Below are 19,062 nucleotides of genomic sequence, written 5' to 3'. Positions count from 1 at the left end.
ACTTTTGGAGAAATGTCCTCTGGTCTGATGAAACAAAAATAGAACTGTTTGGCCATAATGACCATCATTATTTTGGAGGAAAAAGGGGGAGGCTTGCAAGCCGAAGAACACCATCCCAACCGTGAAGCACGGGGGTGGCAGCATCATGTTGTGGGGGTACTTTGCTGCAGGAGTGACTGGTGCACTTCACAAAATAGATGGCATCATGAGGGAGGAAAATTATGTGGATATATTGAAGCAACATCTCAAGACATCAGTCAGGAAGTTAAAGCTTGGTCGCAAATGGGTCTTCCAAATGGACAATGACCCCAAGCATACTTCCAAAATTGTGGAAAAATGGCTTACGGACAACAAGGTCAAGGTATCGGGATGGCCATCACAAAGCCCTGACCTCAATCCTATAGAAAATTTGTGGGCAAAACTGAAAAAGCGTGTGCGAGCAAGGAGGCCTACAAACCTGACTCTGTTATACCAGCTCTGTCAAGATGAATGGGCCAAAGTTCACCCAACTTATTGTGGGAAGCTTGTGGATGGCTACCCAAAACGTTTGACCCAAGTTAAACAATTTAAAGGGAATGTTACCAAATACTAATTGACTATATGTAAACTTCTGACCCACTGGGAATGCAATGAAAGAAATAAAACCTGAAATAAATCATTCTCTCTACTATTATTCTGACATTTCACATTCTTAAAATAAAGTGGTGATCCTAACTGACCTAAGACAGGGAATTTTTAATAGGATTAAATGTCAGGAATTGTGAAAAACTGAGTTTAAATGATTTTGGCTAAGGTGTATGTAAACTTCTGACTTCAACTATTGCAGCATAGATACTGGAGGCTGAGACGCGGGGGTCGGGGGACACTGTGGCCCTATCCAACAATACCCCCGGACAGGGCCAACCAGGCAGGATATTACCCCACCCACTTTGCCAAAGCACAGCCCCCACACCTCTAGAGGGATATCAACAGACCACCAACTTACTACCCTCAGACGAGGCTGAGTATAGCCCTCAAAGATCTATAGCCCGAGGGGGCACAAAAACCGGACAGGAAGATCACGTAGCTACCATGTTGCACGACGTGACGCATCCTTCCTAGGGACGGCATGGAAGAGCACCAGTAAGCCAGTTACTCAGCCCCCATAATATGGTCAGAGGCAGAGAATCCCAGTGGAAAGAGGGGAGCCCGCCAGGCAGAGACAGCAAGGACGGTTCGTTTCTCCTGTGCCTTGCTGTTCACCTTCGCTCCCCCTGGGCCAGACTACACTCAATCATAGGACCTACTGAAGAGATGAGTCTTCAATAAAGACTTAAAGGTCGAGATCAAGTCTGCATCTCTCACATAGAAAGGCAGACCATTCCATAAAAATGGAGATCTATAGGAGAAAGCCCTGCCTCCAGCTGTTTGCTTAGAAATTCTAGGGACAATAAGGAGGCCTGCGTCTTGTGACCGTAGCGTACGTGTAGGTATGTATGGCAGTACCAAATCGGAGAGATGGGTAGGAGCAAGTCCATGTAATCCTTTGTAGGTTAGCAGTAAAACCTTTAAATCAGCCTTAACAGGAAGTCAGTAATATTACTGGACTAATATGATACAATGTTTTGGTTCAAGTCAAGATTCTAGCAGCCGTATTTAGAACTAACTGAAGTTTATTTATCAGTTTAGCTGGAGAGTATAGCATTGCAGTAGTCTAATCTAGAATTGACAAAGGCATCGTTTAGCTTTTCTGCATTTTTGGGCACAACATTTCTGATTTTTGCAATGTTACGAAGATGGTCACAGCTTATCAAGGGCTGATATCATTACATAGAAAATTGACAGTGATTTAATGAATCATTTACAAACTATAGTGAAGGCATTTATCAGTGCTGCTTCTGCTTGTTGGCAGTACGTGCTAACTGTGCTCTCTATGTGTTTCAGGATGGTGGTGTTTATGAGGTGGAGTCAGTGCGGGTGCTGATGAAGGCAGGGAGAGTCTGCAGGTCGAGGCAGAGGTAGACCCCATGGATGGAGAGCAGACCTGGCCCACTGATACTGAACTGCTGGAGGCTGAAGGTAAAGGGAGAGAGAGGACAGAGTTTTATTGAGGGTCGTTAAGTTGAATTACATGATAGATCTATGGTCGCAGTGCTGTTGTTGGCATCCATTGTATGGGTACTTTGAACTGGATCATGTCAACACATTGAGTTTATTATTGTCTCTGGGTTTACAATGTAATGAACTTCTCTAATGTTCTCCTTCCCCCCTCGTCCTTCCCTCAGAGGTCAGAAAGAGCAAGCGTGTTATGAAGGCGCCTAAGGGGATATCAGACTACCAGGCCACGTGGATTGTGGATGAGGAGGATGAGAGTGGCGAGGAGGATGAAGTGAGCACGGACAATGAGGATGATGATGATGCGATGATGGCTGAATCCATAGATGGAGAGGACCTTGACTCTCAGGTGGTGAGTAGTGAGTACAAGCCACAGCCTGGGAAACTGAAAAGTCTGCACAGAAGAATACTTATGTATGTATTTTTCCAGCACATACAGCATTAGTTTCACGTTTTATTGTCACGTGCACAAGTACAGTGAAATGCTTTTCTTGCAAACTCTAAACCCAATAATGCAGTATTCAAAAACAATGTAATAGTAAAAATAACATAAGGAAGGAAAAGCAAAGACACTAGAAATAAGAACACGAGAAAGTAAGAAGCTATATACAGGGTCAGTTCCAGTACCATATTTACAATGTGTGTCACGACTCACCGGCCTACTAGCTGCCACTGATTCCCTTTTTGTTTTCCCCCCTTTTCGTTATTAGGCGCACTTGTTTTTAGTTGGGCTATTAGCGGGCTTTATTAGCCAGCAGGCCCGCCTGCTCTTTGTGCGGGATTATTTTTCCCATTGTATGCTGTGCGTGAATACACGCGGTTTGTTGCACATTCTTCAGTAGTGCGTATGTTTGCGCAAGCTGTGTTTTGTCCCGTGTGTTTGGGGCATTTTGCTTTGTTGTGCGCTCTGTCCGTTGTTTGGGTTGGCTGTCGTTTTGTTTGGAAGCCTATTAAAGCCCATACACCGAATCGCTGTTCTCCTGCATTTGATTCCTCATCTACCAACACCCACACCTTACAATGTGCAGGAATACTGGAGTGATAGAGGTAGATATGTATAGGGGTAAGGTGACTAGGCATCAGGATGTATGACAGAGTAGTAGCAGTGTAAATGAAGATTGTGTGTGTGTCGAGTTAGTATAAATGTGTGTGCATGTTATGTGTGTGTTGTGGTGTCAGTGTGAGTGTGTGGAGTCCTGTGAGTGTTCATAGACAGTGCATAAATAAATGTGAGGGTCAACTCAGTTGGAGTAGCCATTAATACAGAAGAAAGAGTGACAACTGTTACGCTGACCTCATCCTGTCCCAGGGCATTGGATGCACTGCTGTGTTTGTTTACCCTCCGCCTGTTGCGATAGTGAAACCACTAAAGGAAAGCAGGCAGGGTAGTGTAAGGAGAAGAGGGTGATCCTACAGTCTAAGTTGATTGCTGAGACGTCTGAGCTGATGCGGAAGACGTCAGGGTGCTCAGACAGGACAGTGATTGGTGGTGAAAAAAAGTTGCGGGCGCCGGACGGTGTGTGGTTGGGGGTGGAACAAAACAGTGTATACGTAACCCGTAGTTGGTCTGCGGCGCAGCACCACTGTTTGTTTTCTCAGTGTCTGCCTCTGGGCTGTAATACCAGGCTGCTCACCGTGGCAACAATAGTGTTTGGAGCAAGGGTCCCGAGAGAAGCCACCTGACTTCCTGCTCCGCGGACACAACTTCCTGTCTGGACCAAGGGAGGGACGACCATTTATTTATAACAGCCCTGCTTGAAAGGGGGAAATTCGTCTTTGGAGAAAAGGTTCAGCTCCATTTATTTTCTTTAATCGTTATTAGAATGTGTTTGATGTTGGGGTTAGACAGGATTTAACATGTAGGAGATGTTAACAATGGACGAAAGGGTGCTGGGGATGATCATGATTATTATTATTATTACAGCTGGAGTTGTTCTGAAGGTTGTGAATCGACCCCATGCAGTGTGGATTCCCCCCTCATGTATCTCTTGCTTACTGTAATGCCACTTCTGTGAGAACCACTTGTACACTTCTTCTAACTTCCTTGGGCCAACACCATTAGGTTTATAAATAGTATAATGCCCTTGGCTTGAACCTCATTAAGACCAGTAGTTCACATTACATACATTACATACAGTGCCTTCGAAAAGTATTCAGACCCCTTGACTTTTTCCACATTTTGATACAGCCTTATTCTAAAATGGATTAAATAAATAACAATACTCAGCAATCTACACACAATACCCCATAATGACAAAATGAAAAAACAGAAATGCCTTATTTACATAAGTACTCAGACCCTTTGCTATGAGACTTGAAATTGAGATCAGGTGCCTCCTGTTCCATTCATCATCCTTGAGATGTTTCTACAACTTGATTGGAGTTCACCTGTGGTAAATTCAATTGATTGGACATGATTTGGAAAGGCACACCTCTGTCTATATAAGGTCCCACAGTTGACAGTGCATGTCAGAGCAAAAACCAAGCCATGAGGTCAAAGGAATTGTCCGTAGAGCTCCGAGACAGGATTATGTCAAGGCACAGATCTGGGGAAGGGTACCAAAACATTTCTGCAGCATTGAAGGTCCCCAAGAACACAATGGCTTCCATCATTCTTAAATGGAAGAGGTTTGGAACCAGCAAGACTCTTCCTAGAGCTGGCCGACTGGCCAAACTGAGATTAAGGTAGCCCCCCCGCACCTCTCTGAGGGGTTGGGTTAAATGCGGAAGACACATTTCATTTGAATGCATTCTGTTGTACAACTGACTAGGTATCCCCTTTCCCTTCCCAATCGGGGGTCTTGGTCAGGGAGGTGACCAAGAACCCGATGGTAACTCTGACAGAGCTCTAGAGTTCCTCTGTGGAGATGGGAGAACTTTCCAGAAGGACAACCATCTCTGCAGCAGTCCACCAATCAGGCCTTTATGGTAGAGTGACCAGACTGAAGCCACTCCTCAGTAAAAGGCACACGACAGCCCACTTGGAGTTTGCCAAAAGGCAACTAAAGACTTTCAGATCATGAGAAACAAGATTCTCTGGTCTGATGAAACCAAGATTGAGCTCTATGGCCTGAATGCTAAGTGTCACGTCTGGAGCAAACCTGGCACCATCCCTACAGTGAAGCATGGTGGTGTCAGCATCATGTTGTGGGGATATTTTTCAGCGGCAGGGACTGGGAGACTGGTCAGGACTGAGGCAAAGATGAACGAAGCAAAGTACATAGAGATCCTTGATGAAAACCTGCTCCAGAGCGCTCAGGACATCAGACTGGGGCGAAGGTTTACCTTCCAACATGACAACAACCATAAGCACACAGCCAAGACAACGCAGGAGTGGCTTCAGGACAAGTCTGAATGTCCTTGAGTGGCCCAGCCAGAGCCCGGACTTGAACCCGACCAAACATCTCTGAAGAAACATGAAAATAGCTGTGCAGCAACGCTCCCATCCAACCTGACAAAGCTTAAGAGGATCTGCAGAGAAGAATGGGAGAAACTCCCCAAATACATGTGCCAAGCTTGTAGCGTCATACCCAAGAAGATTCGAGGCTGTAATCGCTGCCAAAGGTGCTTCAACAAAGTACTGAGGAAAGGGTCTGAGTACTTATATAATTGTGATATTTAAGTTTTTTTATTTTTAATAAATTAGCAAACATTTCTAAACCTGTTTTTGCTCTGTCGTTATGGGGTATTGTGTGTAAATTGAAGGAAAAACTAATTTGATCAATTTTAGAATAAGGCTGTAACCTAACAAAATGTGGAAAAAGTCCTGTATATGATGTAGTATGTACAGTATCTATACAGTAGAAACTAGTGATGGGGTGGATCGATACAGTTGCATATCGTCGGGATATTATTTTTGACGATATATCGTATTGACAATATCGCAATATTATTTTTGCGCCAGATGGCTGTACTTTCACCAAAATTCCAGCATATTTCCTTCATAGCTTGTTTAATAGGGAGCCATTTTTGTTTTCAGCACTTTTAATTCAATGTCTGATCAAAATTCGTTTTCTCATGGCTCTGTCTCTTGTCCATCTGCAGCAGACATATAGTGAGCAATATGCTTGGAACATCGAATCACAATAAAATCACAGTATCTAATCGTAATACATATAGAATCGTGAGAATCGCAATACATATCGTATCAGCACCTAAGTATTGTGATAATATCGTATTATAAGATCCCTGGCAATTCCCAGCCCTAGTAGAAACATCCTGTCTTTTTCCGTTTGGTTTTGCATGCTGCCTCAGGTTGTGGCTCGGAGGAGGATGAGGAGGACGAGCTGAATTCCACATCAAACAAGGGTGGATCAGACCAGCGCTATGATGAGCACATGGACGAGGCAGAGGAAGGGGAGGGGTTAAAACGCTACCGGGAGGCTCGGGCCAATGAGATGTTCCCAGATGAAGTGGACACACCTCTAGACCAATCGGCTAAGAACAGGTAAGGGCATGACTATCATATTGTCTATCAAATACACAGTGGCCCCTTTTCCTTCAGTACTGTACAGGACCCTCTGCTCTTAATGTAGGCTACAACACAGCAAAACCATTCAAACGATCCATGAAAAAGACATGTAACATCCACAGTCGACCCATGGCTCACATACAGGTAACTGCCAAAATAAAGGAAACGCCAACATAAAGTGTCTTAATAGGGCGTTGGGTCACCATGAGCCAGAACAGCTTCAGTGCCCCTTGGCATATATTCTAAGTGTCTGGAACTCTATTGGAGGAATGTGACACCATTCTCACATGAGAAATTCCATAATTTGATGTTTTGTTGATGGTGGTGGAAAACACTGTCTCAGGCGCTCCAGAATCTCCTAGAAGTGTTTGATTGGGCTGAGATCTGGTGACTGAGACACACACCCTTTAAACCCCCTATGCTCTTTTGAGACCCCTGAGTTCTCTTCTAGCCATAGTAACCAAAATAATGGCAATTTCTGCATTTTTATACATGACCTTAAGCATGATGGGATGTTAATTGCTTAATTAGCTCTGGAACCAAACCCGTGTGGAAGTACCTGCTTTCGATATACTTTGTGTCCCTCATTTACTCAAGTGTTTCCTTTATTTGGTGGTTACCTGTACGTTGAGTTTATATTTACATTTGGAAAAATGGTCAGGCAGAATGTGATAACCTTGATGAACAGCTCATTTCCAGCCAGTGACTTGATCCTGGCCTCTGGTCAAAGGGTCAAAGCACTCCAAGATGTAACATTTCCTTTAGCAACACTCAAGGGAAAGTCTGAGGAGGGAGGAATGTACCAAACTTGTCTGAAACATCTGGTCATATGTAGTAGACAATGCCTTCGAGCCGTTAACGCCCAAACTTTACTTTCCAGGACGTCTTGGCCCAGCGTAATTATTTAGCTATACGTTGACGTTGCTAATTTCCTGTGTGCTCAGGTTCCAGCGTTGCAGGGGCTTGAAGAGTTTCCGCTCCTCCCCCTGGGACCCCGTGGAGAACCTGCCTGCAGACTACTCCCGCATCTTCCAGTTCCAGAGCTTTGAGCGCACACGCCGCCGCGTACTGGCTGAGGCTGCGCAGGAGGAAGAGGGGGCCATTTTAAGAGTCTGCCGTGTGTGTGTGTGTGACATCCTGTTTCAACCCTGTCCCCTCTCTGTGGCCCCCCCCATCCATTAACCCTGCTCTGCTCTCTAGGTGGACTGGTATTTGACCCTCCATGTAGTGGATGTTCCCCCCACGGTGATGGAGAGTGTCCAGGCAGGCAGGCCTCTGGTGCTGGTCTCCTTACTGCCACATGAACAGAAGGTATACTGTATTGGCATACTCCTGAATGAATGTCTTAAGTCTGAAAGTTAAGAATTGTAACCCATTTCTGCTGTTAAATATGTTGCTAAAAGTGTAGACAAACTACAGAATAATAGAAATTCTGAATATATATATATTTGTATATTATAAATATGCACTATATATACAAAAGTATGTGGACACCCCTACATATTAGTGGCTATTTCAGCCACACCTGTTGTTGACAGGTATATAATATTGAGCACACAGCCATGCTATCTCCATAGACAAACATTGGCAGTAGAATGGCCTTACTGAAGAGCTCAGTGACTTTCAACATGACACCGTCATAGGATGCCACCTTTCCAAAAAGTCAGTTTGTCTAATGTCTGCCCTGCTAGAGCTGCCCCGGTCAACTGTAAGTGCTGTTATTGTGAAGTGGAAACATCTAGGAGCAACAACGGCTCAGCCGCAAAGTGGTAGGCCACACAAGCTCACAGAACAGGACCACCAAGTGCTAAAGGGTGTAGCAAAAATCGCCTGTCTTCGGTTGCAACACTCACTACTGAGTTCCAAACTGCCTCTGGAAGCAACGTCAGCACAATAGCTGTTCGTCGGTAGCTTCATGAAATGGGTTTCCATGGCAAAGCAGCCGTACACAAGCCTAAGATCATTCCCATCAAACACCTTTGGGATGAATTGGAATGCCGACTGCGAGCCAGGCTAATCTCCCAACATCAGTGGCCGACCTCACTAATGCTCTTGTGGCTGAATGGAAGCAAGTCCCCAAAGAAATGTTCCAACATCTAGTAGAAAGCCTTCCCAGAAGAGTGGATGCTGTTATAGCAGCAAAGGGGGACCAACTCCATATTAATACCCATGATTTTGGAATGAGATGTTCGACGAGAACATGTCCACATACTTTTGAATGTGTGTGCGTGTGTTTGTGTGCATGTGTACAGTGCCTTCGGAAAGTATTCAGACCCTTGGACTTTTTCCACATTTTGTTACGTTACAGCCTTATTCTAAAATTGATTTTTTTTTTTAAATCCTCAGCATTCTACACACAATACCCCATAATGACAAAGAAAAAGACAGGTTTTTAGACATTTCTGCACATTTATTAAAAGTAAAGAACAGAAATACATTATTTACTTAAGTATTCAGACCCTTTGCTATGAGACTCAATTGAACTCAGGTGCATCCTGTTTCCATTGATCATCCTTGTTGTTTCTACAACTTGATTGGAGTCCACCTGTGGTAAATTCAATTGATTGGAATGATTCAAAGAAATTGTCCGTAGAGCTCCTAGACAGGGTTGTGTCGAGGCACAGATCTGGGGAAGGGTACCAAAACATTTCTGCAGCATTGAAGGTCCCCAAGAACACAGTGGCCTCCATCATTCTTAAATGTAAGAAGTTTGGAACCACCAAGACTCTTCCAAGAGCTGTACGCCCGGCCAAACTGAGCAATCGGGGGAGAAAGGCCTTGGTCATGGAGGTGACCAAGAACCCGATGGTCACTTTGACAGTGCTCTAGAGCTCCTCTGTGGAGATGGGAGAACCTTCCAGAAGGACAACCATCTCTGCAGCCCTCCACCAATCAGGCCTTTATGGTAGAGCGGCCAGACTGAAGCAACTCCTCAGTAAAAGGATTACAGCCCGCTTGGAGTTTGCCAAAAGTCACCTAAAGATTGTCAGACCATGAGAAACAAGATTCTCTGGTCTGATGAATCCAAGATTGAACTCTTTGGCCTGAATGCCAAGTGTCAACTTCTGGAGGAAACCTGGCACCATCCCTACAGTGAAGTATGGTGGTGGCAGCATCATGCTGTGGGGATGCTTTTCAGCGGCAGAGACTGAGACTAGTCAGGATTGAGACAAAGATGAACGAAGCAAAGTACAGAGAGATCCTTGATGAAAACCTGCTCCAGCCAAGACAACGCAGGAGTGGCTTCGGGACAAGTCTGAATGTCCTCGAGTGGCCCAGCCAGAGCCCGGACTTGAACTCAATCAAACATCTCTGGAGAGACCTGAAAATAGCTGTGCAGCAACGCTCCCCATCCAACCTGACAGAGCTTAGGAGGATCTGCAGAGAAGAATGAAAGAAACTCCCCAAATACAGGTGTGCCAAGCTTGTAGCGTCATACCAAAGAAGACTTGTGGCTGTAATCGCTGCCAAAGGTGCTTCACCAAAGTACTCAGTAAAGGGTCTGAATACTTATGTAAATGTGATATTTCAGTTTTTATTTGTATAAAATTTGCTAACATTTCAGGGCCCATAGGTAGTGCACTATATAGAGAATCTGTACCATTTGGCCCACAACTTCTGTCATACTACCAATATGGCGATGTAGGAAGTGGCTCTGACTGTGGTTTACATGATGTATCTTCATTTTAACTGACCTCTGCTCTTTTCTCTCTGGTAGATGACATCCTGTGGTTTAAGCCTGTTGAGCTGAGAACCAAGTGGGGTCGGAGAGGACACATCAAGGAGGCCCTAGGTACAGAGAAAACACAAACATTGTCAATACTGTTTAGTGACATGAAACAATGTGTTGCCTTCATTGAGCAATTGTGTGAATACTTTACCTAAACCTGTATTTTTTTCAGGTACTCATGGACACATGAAGTGTGTATTTGACAGCCAGATGCGGTCTCAGGATACTGTCATGATGAACATGTATAAGAGGGTCTACCCTCGCTGGACGTATGACCCCTATATACCTCTGCCACTGCCCTGGGTCAAGGGAGAAGGGACTCAGATGCCGGATGATTTTGACATGGAGTAGGTGGTGGTCTGTTGCAAGAGGTGTACTATATGGGTTTTGGAGTCTGTAGAGATGGACTGTGGCAATGACATTTTCACTCCAAGAGATGGATTGTCATTAGTATTAAATAAAACCAATTAGACCAAATCACTTGTTTTATTTTTATTTAATTAGATAACGTCCTTGTGGTTCAGTTAGTTCATTTCCTGGCCATTAGATGGCAGCAGTGTGTAAGAGGAAACAGGCTCTGTTGCAGTGACTGATAACTGGGTGGAACTGAACTCACTGATTATCTGAGAGCTATGCACTGTCATCTCCCTGTACTCAAACACTAAAAACGTGAAAAAAAGCATGAAGACAATGTTGAGGCATAATCAGAGGGAGCATGTTCAGATCAATAAAACTGTTGTACAGATTCCATTCTCAATTCAACATGTTTGGCACATGAATTAGACAGAAATAGATCATCTGAACAACAATGATCACAATTTTGGATGAACTAGCTTGCCTTTCCTATTTAGGTCCATTGCTCACTCTGTTTGGGGAAGTCTTTTCCAGCTCTTTCCACCTCCATTCCTTTAGGTCTCACTCTGTTTGGGGAAGTCTTTTCCAGCTCTTTCCACCTCCATTCCTTTAGGTCTCACTCTGTTTGGGGAAGTCTTTTCCAGCTCTTTCCACCTCCATTCCTTTAGGTCTCACTCTGTTTGGGGAAGTCTTTTCCAGCTCTTTCCACCTCCATTCCTTTAGGTCTCACTCTGTTTGGGGAAGTCTTTTCCAGCTCTTTCCACCTCCATTCCTTTAGGTCTCACTCTGTTTGGGAAAGTCTTTTCCAGCTCTTTCCACCTCCATTCCTTTAGGTCTCACTCTGTTTGGGAAAGTCTTTTCCAGCTCTTTCCACCTCCATTCCTTTAGGTCTCACTCTGTTTGGGGAAGTCTTTTCCAGCTCTTTCCACCTCCATTCCTTTAGGTCTCACTCTGTTTGGGGAAGTCTTTTCCAGCTCTTTCCACCTCCATTCCTTTAGGTCTAACATTTTATTCCCATATAGTAATTGTTTTTTTGTTTATTTTATGCAGATAGTGTACATTGCTGACTAAACAATTTGTGCCTCTTCAATTAATTTATTTGATTGAAAAAGTTTATTATAAACACTTGGTCGACTGCTTATATCCTCCACGCTAGCTACGGTCTCAGACCTTAACACAGTGCCCCCCCCCCCACTCCATTTCATCACCAGTCAGACTCAAGCAGAGAGCGTGTGACCCCATGTTGGTCTCTCTGGATCCCCAACGCTCAACAGTTTTACATCCCTCCCCATCCTCATCCCATGCTTTGTGCTCCTCAGAGAAACAGTGATTTATGAATTGTAATATTTATCATAAAACTGCACTCTTGCATGCTTGCAGCTCCATTATTCATCTGGGGTCTCTGTTGGGACTGCACCAAAGAGGCATGCCAATATGTCTGGGAAACTAGAAGGTGAAGACTTGGGGTCGGAGGAGCGGAACATGATCCAAGAAATGGAGGGGATCAAAAGTTCACTGTACATTTTTTCATACTGCGAATTTGATTTCAGTGTGGAAAAAGTTGAAAAATAAAGATTAAACAATCGCACGAGTAATGCCTCTTTATTGCCTTGGGGGGCACGCCGGGAGCCCTGGACAGTTTTGCTGAAACACTACATTATAAGCTTTTTTTGATTTACTCGTGTGGATGGAGGCAAGGGCACTGAACAGTGATGTGTTGAACACATCTTGTTTAAAGCTGAATGAAGGGGTGTGGTGTGGCTGTTCTAGCTAGCTGTTCATGATCAGGAGGGGGGGGACCCAATATCCCCACCCGCCATGGAGATTGTCCTTAAAGTAACACATGTAAAAGAATGGGACTATGTCTATAGACAGCGTACACAAAATTTCCCGCCGACACTATCAATTTGAAACAGATAAAAATGCAGTTGTTTAGGGACCAACGGCGATGTGGTAACGCGGTTGAATCCAACCCAAAAATAAGTGAAGTGTGTGCTTGGTACTGCTGGGTGCTGGCCATGGTCAGAAGGAGTTGACTAACGTGACTGACTGAGGTCTGCTCTGCTTGCTGCAGGAATGTCCTGTGGTTCCCAGTTCACTGCCACCACACTTAGCTGGCTCCCACTGAAGATATAATGGGTGAGAGATTTTTCCGTTAGATGCATATTAAGAGAGGGGGAGGGGTTGGTCAAGGAGAGAGAGATAAGGGAAGAACCCGTCTAGGGGTGTTCAAACTGAATAAAACCAGAGATGGAGAGAGAGAATGCAAAAGGGATCTATAGAACTGGGAAATTAGAATAAGAGCTGAAGAGGAAGAGGGAGAGCTAGGTGGTGTGGGTGAGGGAGAAGGAAAGCGAGAGTGTCTGGCGTTTATGGATAGCAGATGTGGCGCTGTGGGGTTTTGGCAGGGGCCGAGCACGCCTGAATCCCGCACCGGCTGGGTGGCACCGGGGTGAGAGGGAGGTCACTGCACCGCAGCACACATCCCATAAAACACAGAGAGGGAAGAGAGGGAGAGAAGGAAGACTGACTGGGCCTCACACACCAGCCTGGGACTCCAAGGCTGTGAGGGTGAGCAAATCACACTCACAAACACTATGCATTCTTAGGTTGAGAAAAAACAATGATCTCTTAGACTGGGGATTTTAAAATTGGCCTGAGGTACTGCAAGTGAGGTACAGCAAGGGGTCCACGATTGTGAAAAATAATGATTTTATGAATATTGCTAGCTGAAACAGAATACATACCATCGTGGATACAATTTGTATTTTTCTGTGTCCAGTATGAAGGACATTATAGGTAGTTTCACGAGCCAATGCTAACTAGCGTTAGCACAATGGCTGCAAGTTTACAGGAAAAGTTAGCATGCTAGCTATTCCTTTGATCCAACTCTGAGGAAGTAGATAAAGGGCTTCCTTGCCAAATTCTTGAACTATCCCTTTAATATGGAGGAAATTACAGTTATTGGTGCTAATTACAGGGTTTTTCTGTATAGACAATTCTTAAGCTGGCCATCTAAGTGGTAATTTAGTTGACACTGAAAAACAGTTTGTGTCAACTTAAACGACAAAAACCAGATAGAAAGCATGCAGAAAAGATTTTTAACTATATATATTTTTTATTAATACCATTTTTGAGAACAAACAATGAAAATAAAAACTACACAGTCAGGGATAATAATATATATTTTTTAAACGGGCATTCAGGCCACATACCCATTGATTTTATTATAATGTTTGAGTAGAAGAACATAGCCTTAGCAATGGCAAAATGCATAGAATCGCAGGAAATTAGCTTTAAAACTGCTAAATTGACTCTCACCTCCATGCCAAACTGTAGAATTGGCGAAAATTTGCTTTACAACAGCAAAACGCTCTCTACGCCGACAAGATACCTTTCCCGTTCTAGCTAATAGACTATGTTAGAATGAACTCTGGAGACCTCAAAATAATGAAACTGTCTACCAAAAATGTTCATTTAAAAATGTTTATTACTTCTACTTGCCATTGACATTCACCTAATGATAAGACACAATTACACTGAACAAAAATATAAATGCAACATGTAAAATGATCCCAGAATAAAAGAAATATTCCATATGCACAAAAAGCGCATTTCTCTAAAATGTTTTGTACAAATGTATTTACATCCATGTTAGTGAGCATTTCTCCTTTGCCAAGATAATCCATTCACCTGACAGGTGTGGCATATCAAGAAGATGATTAAACAGCATGATCATTACACAGGTGCACCCTGTGCTGGGGACAATAAAAAGCCACTCTAAAATGTGCAGTTTTGCCACAAGATAATGCTACAGATGTCTCAAGTTTTGAGGGAGCGTGCAATTGGCATGCTGACTACAGGAATGTCCACCAGAGCTATAGCCAGAGAATTTAATGGTAATTTCTCTACCATAAGCCGTCGTTTTAAAGAATTTGGCGCTAAGTCCAACCGGCCTCCAACCGAAGACCTTGTGTAACCAAGCCAGCCCAGGACCTCCACATCCGGCTTCTTCACCTGCGGGATCGTCTGAGACCAGCCACCCAGACAGATGATAAAACTGTGGGTTTGCACAACCGAAGAAATTCTGTCAGAAACCGTCTCAGGGAAGCTCATCTGCATGCTCGTCGTTCTCACCAGGGTCTTGACCTGACTGCAGTTCGCCATCGTAATAGACTACAGTGGCCAAATGCTCACCTTCAATGGCCACTGGCACGCTGGAGAAGTTTGCTCTTCACGGATGAATCCCGGTTTCAACTGTACCGGGCAGATGGCAGACATCATGTATTCGGTTGTTCATTTTCATTTTATCGATGCAATTTGAATGCACAGAGATACAGTGACAAGATCCGGAGACCTATTGTCGTGCCATTCATTCGCTGCCATCACCTCATGTTTCAGCATGATAATGCAAGGACTCATGTCGAAAGGATCTGTACACAATTCCTGGAAGATGAAAATGTCCCAGTTGTTCCATGGCCTGCATACTCACCAGACATGTCATCCATTGAGCATGTTTAGGATGCTTTTGATTGAGGTGTAGGACAGTGTGTTCCAGTTCCCGCCAATATCCAGCAACCTCGCTCAGCCATTGAAAAGGAGTGGGACAACATTCCACAGGCCACAATCAACAGCCTGATCAACTCTATGTGAAGGAGATGTGTGGTGCTGCATGAGGCAAATGGTGGTCATACCAGATACTGACTGGTTTTCTGATCCACACCCCTACCTTTTCTTTAAGGTATCTGTGACCAACAGATGCATATCTGTATTTCCAGTCATGTGAAATCCATAGATTAGGGCCTAATGAATTTATTTAAATTGACTGATTTACTTGTATGAACTGTTACTCAGTAAACTTTGAAATTGTTGCATGTTACATTTATATTTTTGTTCAGTGTATTGTTATTTTTCATAACAGATGACGGGAGTCCCTGGGTCGCCGGTTTGCCTGGGCGGGGGTCCCTGGGAAAGAAAAGTAGACCACTAGGAACCTAGTAAACTCGTAATGATCAGTGCATCAAACAGTTAAGTAATGACACAGATTTCTTATGTCAAATGGATCAGTAATGTTCCCTCAGTGGTAGGTTCTCCATACAGTGAAACATATCATTTGATAATGTGGGTAGACTGGGAATGTTCAGCCACACCATAGCTCTGTATTGAACTCATGGCAGGATTGTTACAGCGATGCTAGAAAGTAGGCCAACCACATGTGGTCTGACCCATTCTTACACTGTCTATTTTCTTATTATCAATCCATCCTCAACACTTTAACACTGCGAACATACCAGACTAGGGCTGATAGAGGATCACACCGGACACATCTCTTACCTCACACTACCACTCTCACAATGTCTTATCACAAATCCTTTATTTCCCCCGATTGAATATACTCTCCCAAACTTTTCTATCACCTCACACTTTATTTTGTTCTTTCCTTTATGATATCCCACCCTCTCTTTCTTGTTCCCCTTTTTCTCCCCCTTAGCCTGGTCCTGACTCCCTGGTTCCTGGGGCCCGGCCAAGGCGTGTGTCCCTGGAGGAGCCAGCAAGGAGATGGAGAGAGGGGGCAGCGAGGGGGCGCAGAGACAGGCTCCAAAACCACAGCTGCAGCAGTCTTTCCTTCCCTTCCCCTCTCTCTCTCTCTCTCTCTCTCTCTCTCTCTCTCTCTCTCTCTCTCTCTCTCTCTCTCTCTCTCTCTCTCTCCTCTCCTGTCCTCTTTCCCTTCCCTTCACGTTGTAAGGAACTGGCCTGGCACACTCCCCAGCTCTGCCATTAATCAGGGAGTGAGGGGTAGTTCTGTGTGTGTGTGTGTGTGTGTGTGTGTGTGTGTGTGTGTGTGTGTGTGTGTGTGTGTGTGTGTGTGTGTGTGTGTGTGTGTGTGTGTGTGTGTGTGTGTGTGTGTGAGTGTGTGTGTATGTGCGCACATGTGGCTGAATGTGTGTGTTTATGCGTATGTTTGTGTGTGCTGATAGAGAGCTGGATGGAATGGGGGTGATGGTACAGAGACCAGGACCTCCCAACAAAGCTGAAGAGTTCACCCAGCGAGCGAAAGGGAGGGAGGCTGACAGACAAAAAGCCTGGTGTACAGATTGTGACTGCCAGTGAGAGACAGAGGACGAGCTAGATGATCTACAGAGAGGCAGAGATGGTCCAGGCCTTTCCCTATGTACATGACCCACATTCTTCAGGCAGAGAAGTGATGGGACTGTCTGTTATCCCCAGAATGACTCTTCTGCCCAAGACCAACATAACATTTTAAATACCTTTCACGAACACTTTGAGAATGTTCATGTGTGTGCAGCAGAGTGCAAATCAGGGACAAGACGCAAGTGTGTGCGACAGGTAAGAAAGTACAGACATCATTATACAGGGACAGTTCTCTGAAGGAAAGCAGTTCATACAAAGTCCATGAGACCCTCCCTCCCTCCCCCTCCACTCCATGCCCCTCCGCCCTCCCTGTTCAACTCCCTCCCTCCCCTCCCTCCCCCCTCCTCCTCCACTCCATGCCCCTCCGCCCTCCTTCTTCAACTCCCCTCCCCCTCCCCTCCCTCCCCCCGCCTCCTCCACTCCATGCCCCTCCGCCCTCCTTCTTCAACTCCCCTCCCCTCCCTCCCCCCTCCCCTCCATCCCGCTCTTCCACTCCATGCCCCTCCGCCCTCCTTCAACTCCCCTCCCCTCCCTCCCCCCTCCCCTCCATCCCCCTCTTCCACTCCATGCCCCTCCGCCCTCCCTCTTCAACTCCCCTCCCTCCCTCCCCCCTCCTCCTCCTCCAGTCCATGCCCCTCCGCCCTCCCTCTTCAACTCCCCTCCCTCCCTCCCCTCCTCATCCACTCCATGCCCCTCCGCCCTCCCTCTTCAACTCCCCTCCCTCCCTCCCCCTCCTCCTCCAGTCCATGCCCCTCCCCCTCTCTTCCCTGATTATCCAGGTGGGAGTGAAATGTGAAAAAAAAAACACTTCCAACCTGCTCACCCCCCAACGGGCCTCCCAGAATGCCTATCTGCTGACATCACTAAGCAGAGACCTGGCAAGCCAATCTCTTTCCTGCTCTGTTCTGCTCTCCCCTTTCCTCTTGCTCTCGCTAGCTCTCCCTGCTTCCTGCCCTCATGATGTCACACACCATATGGTTTTCAGCGAGTATCAAGCCGGAAAAGAGATTTAGTCGGCCGAGAGGAGAGAAAAGGAGGAGGGGTGGAGCGGGTGTGTGGTGTGCGTAGGACACTGAAAACAAAAGTTTGCTCTGTTAGTGGAAGGTAAAAGGAGATGAGGAGGAGAAGAAGAGGGGGTGAGAAGGAGAGGGTGAGAGGTAGAGGGGGTGAGAAGGAGAGGAGGTGAGAAGGGAAGGGCTATGTTGTGTGAGGCTAATGAGGAGCAGAGACCACTCAGCGGACAGCCATGTGCACCACAGACACCCAGCAGGCTGGCCTGCTCACACACACACACACACACACACACACACACACACACACACACACACACACACACACACACACACACACACACACACACACACACTCATTGGGGTTACCAATATACTCCCCCTGCATGATGGTCCACAGGAACTAACAAACTGTAGGTGCTGGGGCAGCCCTGAGGGACAGGACTGGCAGCTGCACACCTCTGGAGCTACCCCAACCAACACTTCCACCTTGAGTGATAAACGTATCAAACGTATATGTTATGATAAACATACATTTTCACACATCTGCAGTATGATTTGCAGAGACATTTCAATGCCACCAATTTACTCTTACCATAGCCATTTCTCTGAGACGTGAATCCCCTACTATCCCTGTATTATCATAACTCATCCATGAGTATTTCTAATCTGGATTTTATATGGCAAGATAATTGCTCACCACAGACAGAGGGTGAACTAGAATAGCGACCAAACAACACACAACAGCTCAGGACATTCAAATGACATGCCTTGCACGCCTATCCTCTAAAACTGTCGCAAAGCTGCTCATTACATTGACTTAAGAGAGGGGTGTGATTCAATGTTGAGCCTACCGTTCAATCTCTGGTGTAGGGTTGGCTCTCCAGGGGGAGTGCATTTGATAAGGACCTGTGCACAGGGAGGGCAGGAGAGAGGGGAGAGTGGGATGATGAGCCTGGGTCAAAGAGAGAGAGAGAGAGAGAGAGACAGAGAGAGAGAGAGGGAGGATGAGCAGACTGCCCTGAGAGAGAAAAATAGAGAAAGTGGGAAAGAAAGACCCTTGGAAAGTTGGACTGGGAGCAGAGTGACGATAGATTCATCTGGTCTTGGTGTCTGGTGTAGGGCGGTGGGGTGCTAACTGCTAAGATGGCTGCAGGCGAACCATTCTATCCCCTGGTCCCTCCCGCTCTGCTCTGCTCTGCTCTGTACTGTCTTGACTGCAGCAGGCCACCTGCCAGACAATAATGGAG

At 45.5% G+C, this 19,062-nt stretch overlaps 1 long non-coding RNA gene and 1 pseudogene across 2 annotated transcripts in view; one reads left to right on the top strand and one right to left on the bottom strand.

Annotated features, from left to right (window-relative positions):
• The window catches only part of LOC115163446 (pre-rRNA-processing protein TSR1 homolog), a 21,099-nt pseudogene extending 10,327 nt beyond the window's left edge, over positions 1-10,772 (top strand).
• Positions 1,635-19,062, bottom strand: part of LOC115163458 (uncharacterized) — a 21,816-nt gene continuing 4,388 nt past the window's right edge. Inside the window, exons 1-3 of one of the 2 annotated variants that reach the window (XR_003869742.1) lie at positions 18,667-18,770; positions 10,261-10,354; positions 1,635-2,052 (exon numbers count right to left, since the gene is read on the bottom strand). This is a non-coding gene — a long non-coding RNA (uncharacterized LOC115163458). Of the gene's footprint in view, positions 2,053-10,260; positions 10,355-18,666; positions 18,771-19,062 lie in introns of those variants that run through there. The other variant, XR_003869741.1, reaches the window with a different exon arrangement.

Source organism: Salmo trutta, chromosome 26, assembly GCF_901001165.1.
Source record: "Salmo trutta chromosome 26, fSalTru1.1, whole genome shotgun sequence".
Taxonomy (NCBI): Eukaryota; Metazoa; Chordata; class Actinopteri; order Salmoniformes; family Salmonidae; genus Salmo; species Salmo trutta.
This window is presented reverse-complemented; position numbering and strand designations above follow the sequence as displayed.